Source organism: Bufo gargarizans, chromosome 7 (genome assembly GCF_014858855.1).
Source record: "Bufo gargarizans isolate SCDJY-AF-19 chromosome 7, ASM1485885v1, whole genome shotgun sequence".
NCBI classification, from domain to species: domain Eukaryota; kingdom Metazoa; phylum Chordata; class Amphibia; order Anura; family Bufonidae; genus Bufo; species Bufo gargarizans.
The window spans coordinates 64,495,440-64,509,129 of record NC_058086.1 but is presented as its reverse complement, the minus strand read 5'-3'; the positions used below and the strand labels follow the sequence as shown (position 1 = coordinate 64,509,129).

Below are 13,690 nucleotides of genomic sequence, written 5' to 3'. Positions count from 1 at the left end.
CTGCTCGTGTGCCTTCCGCAATTTGCGGAACGGGCGGCCCATTGTAGAAATGCCTATTCTTGTCCACAAAACGGCCCCGTGCGGGGCCACGGAACGGAGCAACGGATGCGGACAGCACACGGAGTGCTGTCCGCATCTTTTGCGGCCCCATTGAAGTGAATGGGTCCCCACCCAAGCCGCAAAAAATGCTGCTCGGATGCGGACCACAACAACGGCCGTGTGCATGAGGCCTTATTTATATTAAAACAAGCATGAAATATTTTTGTAAAGTTACAATATTACGATAATCTAACTGCTCAGTTTTCTCCTTGATCCAGAAACTAAAGGGGTATGAATCACACAATGGGAATTCCAAGTACTGAATGCACGGAGAATATGAATGAAATAAAAATAGTAAACAAAAATCTTCAATAAAACATTCTCATGTAAAGATCCTGAGACCCTGCAGTGCACCCACAATTCTAGTTACTCACACCAGAGCCAGATGTGGGCAACCAGTTTTTTTTTTAAACTATATTTTCCAGTCTGTCTTTGTAATTAGCAAGGTCATGGCACAAGTCCAAGTGGGTGAATTCATGAATTGAAGCAGACTTTACCCATGAAAGAATTACCCAGGCAGACATCCAAGCTTCGGCATCAGAAAGAAGATCCTCGCACACGTTGTAGAAGACATTTTCTTTCTTTCTGTAACTCATCCAGCAAGTTTTTTTTCCACAGAAGGTTGAAGGTATCTGTAGTACGGTAAGCCCCTTGCACCGTGGGATAACACCTATAGGGTTTTTCTTGGGCTCTCACACACAGGAAACTCTTGGTGGTCACTTGAAGGCTTAGTTCTCTCCACATGAAAGCAAAGACATATCAACGTTACAAGACAAAAGTCAGCTATTCACAGGCGGTTGGCAATGGTGGCTTTCACTTATGGCCCTGTGCCACCATTTGGCAGCTTGTCTGGGTTCTCCATGGTGTTCTGTAACCACATTTCTTCCACAAATTCCACACCACAATTCTTACCCATCTTGACTTGAGCTTAATGGTTCTACTCTTAAGTAATTAGTGAAAGAGGCCTCTCCCTCTCGACACATACGGCCAACCACTTTTTTGGAGCCAAGGTGGTCTCTCTGACATTCCCACTCCAAGCTCAGCATCCCCACAATCCACACTTGGTAAGGAGGCCACAGGATACACTATTAGACAAAGGCGTTGTACCCTGCTATAAGCTGATACTTTGCCTCCACAAGAACAAAAAATTGAGGTGCTTTTTCTCATGGTGTCTCAGAGACATTGTTTCTGCGAGGAATACAATACATCATGGCAACACCACACGATGGCACATGTAATGTCAAAGGAATCTATGTATGTATCTGTCTTCCATTGACAAGATATATATTAAAAACAAAGCCAGACCTTCCACCTCCACCTTCCATATCTAGTTGGCTATACAGGTGAAACTCGAAAAATTTGAATATCGTGTGAAAGTCCATTTAACTCAGTAATGCAAATTAAAAGGAATTGCATTAATGCAGCTTAAAATTAGAATTTTGTGAAAAGGTTCAATATTCTAGGCTCAAAGTGTCACACTCTAGTCAGCTAATTAATCCATACACCCTGAGCAAAGGGGACCTCAAAATTGAGACTTTGGGGTTTCATAAGCCATAAGCATCCAAATTATAACAAATAAAGGCTTGAAATATCTCGCTTTGCATGTAAAGAGTCTATCTCATATATTAGTTTCACCTTTTAAGTTGCATTACTAAACTAAATGAACTTTGCACGATATTCTAATTTTTCGAGTTTCACCTGTATATATGTTTTATTAATGTACCCATTTATTTGACTAAAATAGTTTACATAGATTGGCTGGGGATGGCATAGATCTTGTTAGGGGCCTTAAAACCTATAACCTACAATTACCAACAATAATAGTTAAAGGCTATGTACACCTTCAGGGACATTTTTTTATGATTGCATTTTACTCATTTTGGGCTAAAAATCCTTTTTTCAATTGGTCTTTATTAAAAATGTTCATCTGTTTCTGAGCAACAGGGGGTTAAACATCAGTCTATTTGCAAGCTGTCACTTTGTTTTCTTTCAATCATGTCACGTGTAGCTCTGCTGACCTCATAAACTCTTATTTAAGCCATAGTCTTATCAGTTTGATAAGAATTGAGCTATGAGTGTCTACAAGGTCAGGAGATCAGAGACAAGAGCTACATATAAGCAGTCAGATGACACAGAAAGTGATTTTTAAGCCCTGTAACTCAGAAACTGATGAACTTTTTAAATAAAGACCATTTGAAAAAATAATTTTTAGCCCAAAATGAGTAAAAAAACAATTATAAAAAATTGCCCCAAAGGTGTCCATAGCATTAAAGCTGTTGCCCACTTTTTGGTTACTGTTGACCAATGAGTTTGTGAGATGATTATATGGCACTTACTAATATAACCTGCACTATGTTCTATATTTCATAAGGCATGTCCCATTGTTTACAAAGTCTTTTGAGCTGTCCACACAGATGGCCTGTCCATAAGATGGCCACTGATGGAGGGTCATCTGACCAGGCAAATTTGATGTGTGTGATGTCTCCTCCATTCAGTTACACTGCACCTGCACTGAACTCCCAACAGAAGAAATACAGATTGTAGGTGCAGTGTATTTGAATGGAGGAGGCATCACATGGGGGTGATTTACCTGGTCACATGACCCTCCATCGGTGCCCATCTTATGGACAGGACCTCTGTGTGGACAGCACAAAATACTTTGTAAACAAGGGACAATACCATATGAAATATAGAAAACAGTGTAGAAATTCAACAAAGGCTATATTAGTAAGTGCCATATAGTCATCTCACAAACAGATTGGTCAACAATAACTAGAAAGTGGCCAACCCCTTTAAGTTTGTGGTACTAAAGCGATCACATTCAACTAATGGACAATCTTTCTATTGGTTGATAAAAGTCTAGGACTTGTTTTAAAATTTTCTTGGTTGATAAGCTAGAATAATTGGTAATATCACTAACATCTACCACTAATGTCCAATCAGTGGAGGTCCAACCACTTCTTCCTTTGTTGCACTGCTTAGTCCTCATGCACTCTGAATGGAAAGAGATCAGTTCAGGATGCATCAGGACGTCTTCCGTTCCGTCAGCATTCCGTTTTGTGACCGGACACAAAACCACCGCAAGCTGCGGTTTTGTGTCCGGTCATAAAAATGAGAAAAAAAATTGATCTGGCACTGGTGAGGGATCAGTTTTTTTCCATTTTGATTACACACAACCGCATCCTAATGGAACGGAAGCATCCTGATGTGCAAAATCAAAACGGGTTCGGTTAATTCCGGCATTGAGATCCTCTGCCGGATCTCAATGCCGGAATTATCAACGCAAGTGTGAAAGTAGCCTTAGACAGCCAGATCAGGCAGGCGATTGTCGGGAGGGAAGTTTTTCTTCCCCGCGCTCGCCAGCAAAGGAGACCGCCGCTATTACATGCAGCGATCTCCTCCACAGCATGGGGAGGACCAATCGCTATGCCATCGCTTGTCCCCATGCTGTCCAAGTTGTTTGCCGGCAGGGCCGGTGCTACCATAAGGCAGACCAAGCGGCTGCCTTAGGGCGCACCCTGGGGGAGGGTGGAAAAATGTGACATGGAGGGGGAGAAATGTGACACGGAGGGCTGATGTGACATAGGGGGGTGATTTGACATGGAGGGGGAGAAATGTGACATGGGGCTGATGGCTGACATGGGGGCATGATGGCTTACATGGGGGCATGATGGCTTACATGGGGGGCTAATGGCTGACATGGCGGCATGATGTCTGACATGGAGGGCTGATGTCTGACATGGGGGTCTGATCTGAGGTCTGATTAACATTGGGGGTCTGATTGCTGGTCTGACTTGAGGTGTAATGGAAAATATATTTTTATTATTTTCCTCCTCTAAAACCTAGGTGTGTCTTAGAGGGTGAAAACTACGGTCCTCAAACCAGCGATTGTTTGAAGCAGAGAGAAGATACCAGGACCACACAGAGGAGGAGCAAGCTGCTGCAGACGGGACCAGGGCCAGGTGAGCTGCGAGGGGGGGGGGCACCAAAATGGAGCTTCGCTTGTGTTGGCAAAACTCCTTGCACCGGTCCTGTTTGCCGGCAGCGGATTATGATCTGCCGCTGGCAGATCGTGCTGATCATCACTAACGAGGGTTCCTGCCAGTGTCGCACTGGGGTACCTAGGGCCCACCAGTAAAATTTATTTTGGAGGCCCACCGTACGGATACATTTGAATATAATAAATAATTTAACAAGTTTTTATATGAACATAGGCTGGTTGAGATGCTGTACATTGAATATATGTAAGTAGTGCAGTAAATATAATGTGTTATGTGCCATGTGTGCAAGGGGTGGGAGACTAGGGGCCCACCTTGCTCAGGGGCCCACCGGGGGATTCCCCTGTACCCCTGTGGGCCAGTCCGAGCCTGGTTCCTGCGAACGCTTATTAGTGATGAACTGGCCGACAATTGGCCAGTATAATACAATCAGAGGAGCCAAGGAGGAGAGCTGGTCTGTAGCCTATAAACCTGAAGACCATTGGCAGACTATAGACTCCAGGACTTCAAGTGCTCCTTCAATTGCCCTGTCCTTGCCCTTGACCATCTGAACCCGAAGACAAAATTTGGCTAATGCAAGAACATGAATGAACTGCATATAGCACATCTCCTTGGGTGCCTCCTAAATCCATCTGGCCTTATTCTGGGATTGCTGCATAGCGATAGAGGAAAAAACAGCACATAAAATATTACCGTTCTGCAGCAAGTCAGAATATTGTGGTTAGAAAATGGGTGAAAATATTATATTATGTTACACTCAAATATTAAAAAATCTAAGTAGAATGAAATGTTAGTAAGGGAAATATAGTGTAGTAGAATAGTAGAGAGATCAAAATTACAGGTCTGGGAGAAAGATGTGCCTCAATGGGCCCCATCAATCTGGCTGTATATTGATTTTTTTGTATGTAACGACTGGATTTGGATCATGTAATCATCTCAGACGTCTGTATCAAGCTGGTTTAAGGTGTTCTCTTGTGGAACAGACGACCATGGGAGCCTGACATAGAATATGTATGTGTTAAAGCAGTAGAACATGGATTTCATAGGAGCAACCTCAATATGGTTGCTCATATTGAGCCCAATTTGACTCAAATATTGGGTAGACGTAAGAGCTGGACAGGATAATAAGTGGTCATCATTTTTCTTTTGACCTTGTGCCTAGGTAGCTTTCTATGGGAATTTTGGCAAGCATACCCTCACTTGTAACAGTGGACGGCTCAGTTGTGAAGTCTATGGTCTGTAATAACCCAAGGTTTTACGTAGGATGCCCATTTGTCAATTAAGCTGATTAGATGGCTTGGAAGAGCCAAATCAATAAACCATGAATCAACACTTGGGGCATTAGTCTTTTTAAGGATCTTTACATGGAGAAGAAGCCATTTGGTAGATTTGGCTGATAGAATATGTTATTTAGCTTGGCTGGCGTTCTTCATTACCCGAGTCATTTCTTACCCTTATCCATCTCTGTAGTCTGCGTCAACGTCTGACATTTGGGTCTGTTCCTCCACCACCTCTCATCTCATTTAACGACCTTCGTAGCCCGGGGTCTAGATGCCATTGAAGCCTCTCGTGGTCATAACTGATGAACTTTTGCTCTCTAGGATAGGGAAAGTAATGGTTACGGATTCATACTAAATGTCACGCTTGCCTGAAGTCATGTATGGAAAGCGGCGCGCCGATAACAGTTCAGACCTCCACCAATTTGCGAATATGGCCCCAAGGAATCTGTTATCTTATGAGGTGAAATGGTATCTCACACCATTACATTCTGAGATCCCGGGGCAGATTTACTGCATACTATTGTACAAAATGTGACACCGGGGACAACAGAGATGGAAGAGATGAATCAAAGCATGAGCTGCATGGACCCATTAATCATACCGGATGAGGGAACGGATGTCAGATGGCTTATTACACAATTCCTTTTTCTATTGCTATTGATCTGGAACATAATCTCCATCATCTTTAAGACTCACTAAACGTTACCAACCTTTAATGCTTTGAATGGTGATGAATTTTCCAAAATTCTAACCGGTACATTTGTCATTAGACCCCTTTTTTTTTTCAGAATAATTTTTTATTACCAGGTTAATAGGAGCAGGGAAAGGCTCATCTGCATGGGTGACAGCAAGACAAATGTCCCCTTAGGTTGGCGTGAAGCGTTTATGCTGCACGGACATAGTCTAAAAGGCGGAGCAGATCTGTTTCCATTTGCATCGGCAGATATTTTTGTCTTAAAGGAGGTGTCTCAGAATAGGGGAACCCATCTATAGCCTTGATATACCCTAATAGGGCATATAGATAGGGGGTTTCCTTGTGAGACTACCTCTTTAATGAGAAGGATCTCCCATTAATATGTTTGGATATTAAAAATAAATCCCTTAGGGCTCATGAGTATTTTTTTTTCCGTTCCGTTTTTTTACAGCTCCATATGCGGAAACATTTACTTCAATGGGGCTTGAAAAAAAATGGAAATCACTCCGTGTCCGTGTCCACATGTCCGTTCCGCAAAAAAAATAGAACATGTCCTATTCTTGTCTGTTTTAAGGACAAGGATAGGCATTGTTATGACAATAGATCTTCAAAAATGGACGTCACACGGATGTCATCCTTTTTCTTTGCGGATCCGTGTTGTGCGGACCGCAAAATACTTATGCTCTGTTTTAGGAACTACATGTAATAACAGTTCGGGAGCATCTATTCTTACAACTCTATGATTTTAACAAAAAACAAAATGGCTGCACACCGTTATATATACAAACAATAGAGCTAAGAAATGGGGGTCATTCTAGATAAAAGTGGTACAATACCGACTATAAATGAATAATGGAAGCTCTTAGCGCACATACGTGTCGGGCCCATCTACCAGGCGTCAAGGTGGCTTCCATAATTTTTTTGTAATTATGTTTGCTTCATGGATATGCACCTGTGATTCTGAAGGTTCTAGTCAAAATTTTCTTGTGATTTGCCATTCCTTTATTATAACTACTAGAGTAAATTGCTAGCAGTTTGCTATGAAGGTCCTGATGGGTATTACCAGTTGAGGGTGTGTCCCTGCACAATATGGCATTATCCAATCAGTGCTGCCAGTATCAGAACTGGTAACAAGGTGCTGGACCTTACTTGTCTCCTGGAAGAACAATAGGATCAGGTGTTGAAAGACAAATGGACCTGAACCTTCTCTCTCCTGACATCCTCTTAGAGTCCGGAAGTCCCCATTTGAATATCGTCCGGTCCCAGTGAAAACGGCAAGGTGAGCCGACAATACTCTAATGTGTATAGGGGACTTTATACGGCAGTATATCTACTCTCACCGCTCTCTGGCCGCAGCAGGGCTTAGGCTGCGTCCACATCTGTGGTTTAACATTCCGGTACTCTGTTCTGGCAGAGGAGCAGAGTCCTGGAATCGCCATATCCGACATAGCCGGACACCACCGAGGCCTGCCAGATCCCTATTCACTAAAACGGGATCCTTTGGGTTTCCAGCAAGGATGCCGCATGCAGCTGTTTTTTTCCAGCAGAAAACTGGGAATCTAGTTGAAAACCCTACTGATCCCATTATAGTGCATAGGGATCCAGCGGCCCCTTCAGATACAAAAAGTATAGTAGTCTGCTCCTCCGCCGGAAAAGCCTGCTGGGATACTGAACCGCTCATGTGAACCTAGCTTTTGCAATTTCTCTTTGTCAGGCCTCCTACAGTGAGCACATATGGCATTCATGTCACACATATAACCGCCATAATGCATCTCAACAGGGGGCCGTGTGTACGTACCTCTAATGGAAAGCTCAGTCCAAGATATGCACCTCATATGTGGCTTGCAATGCTGCGTACAATATGGCAGTACAGTATTTTTGCATTATATTGATGGCCAAAATGCACATGGTCCCGGGCAGGAGAGCTTACACATACCAGGGCCAATTTTCTTTAAAAAAAATTGTCGTTTTTAAAAGGTTTTAGAGTCATAAGATCGAAATGTCTTCTAGGTATGAAGTCAGTTATGGCCATGAAAGCCTCCATGACTACATTATGCAATCACAGCTAGGAAGAGGGTTAAGCAAACAGGGAAATGTGTGTTCTTGGAATGATTAACAGACGCGGGCAGTAAGCTTCTTATAGCAGTCAGCAGCACTGAGTCCCATCAGTGCCCCCCTTTATTTAGTCTGATAATGCCGCTCTTCCTGTGTTACCGCAATTTAACATCTGTTAGCAATCTCTCTCTTGCTTAATTAACACCGGATTCGTATTCTGCTACGCGCGAGCTTGGCACGAGCAGGCACGGTGACAGATACAATGTTTCTGTGGGTCATGTACAATGTATCGTATAATAGAGGTAAACGTTTTGAAAGCAAACAAATGTTTCTTTTTTTTTTTTTTTCTGATAAATGATCGTTGTCAGGGATTGCGACTAGAGATGAGCGAACTTGTGTTTTAAGTTCGGCGTCTAAAGTCCGGCTTCCGGTTAGCGGAGAATCCCGATATGGATTCCGAATTCCATTGTGGTCCGTGGTAGCGGAATCAATAATCGGCCATTATTGATTCCGCTACCAGGGACCACAACGGTATTCGGAATCCATATCGGGATTCTCCGCTAACCGGAAGCCGGACTTTAGACGCCGAACTTAAAACACAAGTTCGCTCATCTCTAATTGCGACCTCCGCTGTAATACTGCAGCAGTAGCCGTGTTTGCGCAATGTGCGCTTGCATTTCCAGGCTTTGGTGGCCAGGATCAGAGGAGGGAGAATATTCACGCATGAGCAGCAGCTCCCTGCCCGGCCACCGATTTGCATCAACGGAACAGCTCCTGGACGCGCGCAATAGACCAGGAACTGTACAATACGGCAATGCAGAGAGACAGCTCGTACAGGCAAGTGGTGCAATGACGTTAGCAGTCAGTCAATCAAAGTGATGGTGCAACCCCCACAGCAGGCAGAAGGCGGTGAGCTGCGGCACTAGAAAGAAGGTTAAAAGGGGAGATGGGACAACCCCTTTAAGGGATGATTCACAATAAATTATCAATGCACTTAAACAGGTTTTCCTGGAATTTTTCGTACCTTTATTTTTAAATGACTATATGAACAACTTGGCATCTGTCAGCAGTTTTGTACCTATGACACTGGCTGACCTGTTACATGTGCGCTTGGCAGCTGAAGACATCTGTGTTGCTCCCATGTTCATATGTGCCCGCATTGCTGGGAAAAATTATGTTTTAATATATGTAAATGAGCATCTAGGAGCAATGGGGGCGTTGCCATTACACCTAGAGGCTCCGCTCTCTGCAACAGCCACGCCCCCTCTGCACTTTGATTGACAGGGCCAGGTGTGATGATGTTTTTATTGCTTGGCCCTGTCAATGAATGTGTAGAGGGGGCGCGGCTGTTGCAGAGAGAGCAGTGCTCTGGGTGTAATGACAACGCCCCCATTGCTCCTAGAGGCTCATTTGCATATAATAAAATATAATTTTTCTCAGTAATGCGGACACATATGAACATGGGACCAACACAGATGTCTTCAGCTGCCAAGCGCACATGTAACAGGTCAGCCAGTGTCATAGGTACAAATCTGCTGACAAACAGGTTCTCTGGGAAATAAGAAAATTAAATTACTGAAAATACTTAATCATTACTTTATTATAAATATATTCCCAAATACTTTTCATTAGTTATAATGGCTCATTTTGTCTGGGGAGCAATCACCGGGAGAAATAAAATGGCCACTGTTCTATTAGTACACACAAAACCTGTCCTAATCACCTAGGAGGACAAGTTACTTCAGAGCACTGACCTGAAGAGCTGCCTCATCCTCCTCTCTGCTCTGCGTGTCAGAGAGTGTCATGGTTCCTGTGACTGATGATGCCTTTTGCAAAGTAACAAAGCCAGGTGGCTTGGTGCATCATGGCTATGGCTGAAACTACTAACATGCATTGCTACCAGAGAGGTGACACAGTTGGGTGTGTCCCTGCACAGTCTGAAGCTAACCAATTAGTGCTTTCCAGTGTCAGACTGTGCAGGGACATCCCCCCAACGGATAACCCTCATCTGGACCTTCATTGCAAACTGCTAGTAATTCATTCATTACTTCTAGCAGGAATAATAAAGGAATGGCACAACATAGAGTCATCAGAGGAGATGCTCCAGAATTGTTATTACATGGGGCGTGCATGAAGCTATTAAAACAGGATGTCTAATTTGCTTTATTTAGTTTTTATTAGATGCATTAGCTAGGTATCAGTAAAGGCTCATGCACACGACCGCATATATTTTGCACTCAGCAAAAACGGATCCACCAAAAATACGGATAACGCCTGTGTGCATTTCGTATTTCGCGGAATGGAACAGGTGGCCCCTAATAAAACAAGCCTATCCTTAACTGTAATGCGGACAATAATAGGGCATGTTCTATTTTTTTTTTTTTTTTGCGGAACGGACATACGGAAACAGAACGCACACAGAGTAACTTCAGTTTTTTTTGCGGACACGTTGAAATTAATGGTTCCGCATACGGTATGAAAAAAAAAAAACACGTAACGGACGCGGAAAGAAAATCCTTTTGTGTGCATGAGCCCTAATCTGTATACGTTGAGTATATTTTCACTCTATACAGAACCTACCGTGACGCCCCCTCCTCTTATGTCTAGGTCTATATACTGGCGGCACGTGGATGGCGGTTCATAAAACACAGTTATTATTTAGATGCGCATTTCCTTTTACGCTATGGCTGCTATAAGGGTCGGGGATCCATAGCAGCGCCGTGCTTCTGCACCCTGCATGCAAGCAATAGGCAGCCATCAGATTATAGACATTACCCACCGGTGTCTGAGATAGGACGAGACCAGCGTTCCTGCTGGGATGGCGATGACAGTCTCCCTTAGAAACCAGCATTTATTACCATGACGTCACCAACAGATGCAAAGACTTCAGGTTTGGTGGCCCTCAGGACATAGCAACAGCATGGAGAGGCGCCCAACCGGTTAATACCTTTTTTTTTTTTTTTTTACGTCCGTGTGAGCAGATAGGAGGGAAATCTGCGATCCCCGCTGCGAATGTATATTTGGAATTTGATGGATGAGCTTTAGACGCAGCGCTGGGCTCTTGCGGTCCTGCTTCGTGAAATGCTGACAAGTAATCATTCAGGGGACAGCTGTGGTGACATTGAGGGATCGTGGCTGCAGAAAGGAAATCACAGCGGTAGATTCACCGAGTGCCGTCTCCTAGGCTGGGATTACGCATGACGAATACCCCAAGTTTATACCGTTGCCCCTGATCAACCCCCCTGCTATTATTATTGGGGCGTATAGATCTCATAAGGGGGTCCCCATCCATGAGCCAAAGCAAAGAGCCGCTAAGAACAACAGCGCTCGCTCTGGTGGACTCAAGATGTCCATGTGATCTACGGGTGGACATTTATCCGAATGCCCACCGTGGACTACCATGTCCCTGCGCCAGTCGCTTCTACCCCTGGCAACTGCAGTGGCCCTTATATTAAAGGGGCTGCCTGTAGTGAGATATATCCGCGCCTTTCACATCGCTTTATTTTAGCAACATGATGATCAGGCTTTACGGTCAAAATGATTATTACGTGCATAGCCATGTTTTTCTTTTCCAACCGGCCCATGAGCAAAGTATTGAAAAATTTGATTCAGCAAATTTTACACCCCCAATTTTTTTTAAATTGTTTTGTGACATATAACTTCGTTAGTGAGTGGCGATTGTGCCGCCTCCCGTCATTGTACTCCTCAGATGCCGCGTTCATAGCTGATTGCGGCATCTGACAGTAATAATACAGTGTAAAATAAAAAAAACTATAAAAATAAAAAAACATACGGTACTTACTTCCTCCATTTGATCGGCCGCCGCCATCTTGATTGAAGATCTAGCCCGAAATCTCGCATGACCCGTGATGACGTCATCACGTTGGCCAGCGTGGTAACGGTACATACATCCAGGGCCGGCCTTTGGGGTGTGCGGGCTGTGCGGCCGCACAGGGCGCCATAGCAACAGGGGCGCCGGGCGGCCGACAGCCCGCAGTGACGCGAATATTTATTCTGCAGGGGGCAGGGCCTGCGGGCGGGCGGCGGACTTACTACACAACACAGTCAGACTCACACAGGGCGCTGGGCGGCAGCCTGCAGTGAAGCGAATCTTTATTCTTCTGCGCTCCCTCCGGTCCGGACTGAAGGAGTGAGGAGGGGGCGGGGCTCGCGGCCGCTCTGAGCTACGCTCTGCTGCCTGGCTGGCCTGCCTGTCTCTTTAAGAGAGCAGACCAGTGGCTGCTGGAGCTTAGCCACTGAGCTCCGCCCCCAGAGAGGAGACAGCGCGCCCAGCCAGCAGAGTCAGCAAGGCCCACGCGGCAGCTAGAGGGCTTCAGGCACAGCTAGAGAACAAGTAGGTTTTTTTTATTTGAAGAAATGATTATGAATGATTTATGTGAATGTGCCAACAGTGCCATGGGGGATGGGGGGACGGGACAGAGATGTGCTGATGCTGCCCAAGTGGAGGGGACAGGGTGGGAGAAGTGTGCCAATGCCATGGTGACTGGGGGGGGGGGGGCAGAGTCTCTGTTGTCCCCCCACCCCCCAGTCACCATGGCATTGGCATATTTCTCCTCCAGATGGGCAGCATCAGCACATCTCTGCCCCCCCCCCCGCTCCCCCAGTCACCATGGCATTGGCACATTTCTCCCTCCCTGTCCCCTCCAGATGGGCAGCATCAGCACATCTCTGTCCCCCCCCCACCCCCTCCCCCGCGTCACCATGGCATTGGCACATTTCTCCTCCAGATGGGCAGCATCAGCACATCTGTCCCCACCCCCGCGTCACCATGGCATTGGCACATTTCTCCTCCAGATGGGCAGCATCAGCACATCTGTCCCCCCCCCACCCCCGCGTCACCATGGCATTGGCACATTTCTCCCTGTCCCCTCCAGATGGGCAGCATCAGCACATGATGTGCTGATGATGCTGCCCATCTGGAGGGGACAGGGAGAAATGTGCCAATGCCATGGTGACGCATCTGGAGGGGACAGGGAGAAATGTGCCAATGCCATGGTGCTTCGGGGGTGGGGGGGGACAGAGATGTGCTGATGCTGCCCATCTGGAGGGGACAGGGAGAAATGTGCCAATGCCATGGTGACGCATCTGGAGGGGACAGGGAGAAATGTGCCAATGCCATGGTGCTTCGGGGGTGGGGGGGGGACAGAGATGTGCTGATGCTGCCCATCTGGAGGGGACAGGGAGAAATGTGCCAATGCCATGGTGACTGGGCGGGGGGATGTGCTGCCGCCAGCCCACTGGCCCATCTGGAGTGGGAAAAGTGTGCAATGGGTGAGGGGGGGGGGGCTCATAGAGGACAGGGGGACAGTGTGCTTTCCTGCTACTACATCAACCCCCCCCCCCCCCAGGGATTTTGGGGGCCATTAAGGGTTGGACTTTAACTCCTTTCTGCTGATGTTGAGTGTGCACATAGCCACCAATCATATTCCTCTCCCCCAGCACATCAGTTACCTTTAGGGGAGGGGCGGGGGATATGATTGGTGGCTATGTGCACAATCTGCATTATCCAACCACTAATGCCCCCCAAAATACCCGGTGTGGGG

General features: G+C 45.8%; 2 long non-coding RNA genes across 2 annotated transcripts in view; one reads left to right on the top strand and one right to left on the bottom strand.

Annotated features, from left to right (window-relative positions):
* LOC122943468 overlaps positions 1-13,690 on the top strand; it is a 69,774-nt gene that overhangs the window by 20,747 nt on the left and 35,337 nt on the right. The gene's annotated exons all lie outside the window — the stretch shown is intronic.
* Positions 145-12,054, bottom strand: LOC122943467. The gene is made up of 3 exons (XR_006390869.1): positions 11,929-12,054; positions 5,550-5,694; positions 145-835 (listed from the first exon to the last, which is right to left on the bottom strand). It is a non-coding gene; the product is annotated as an uncharacterized LOC122943467 (long non-coding RNA).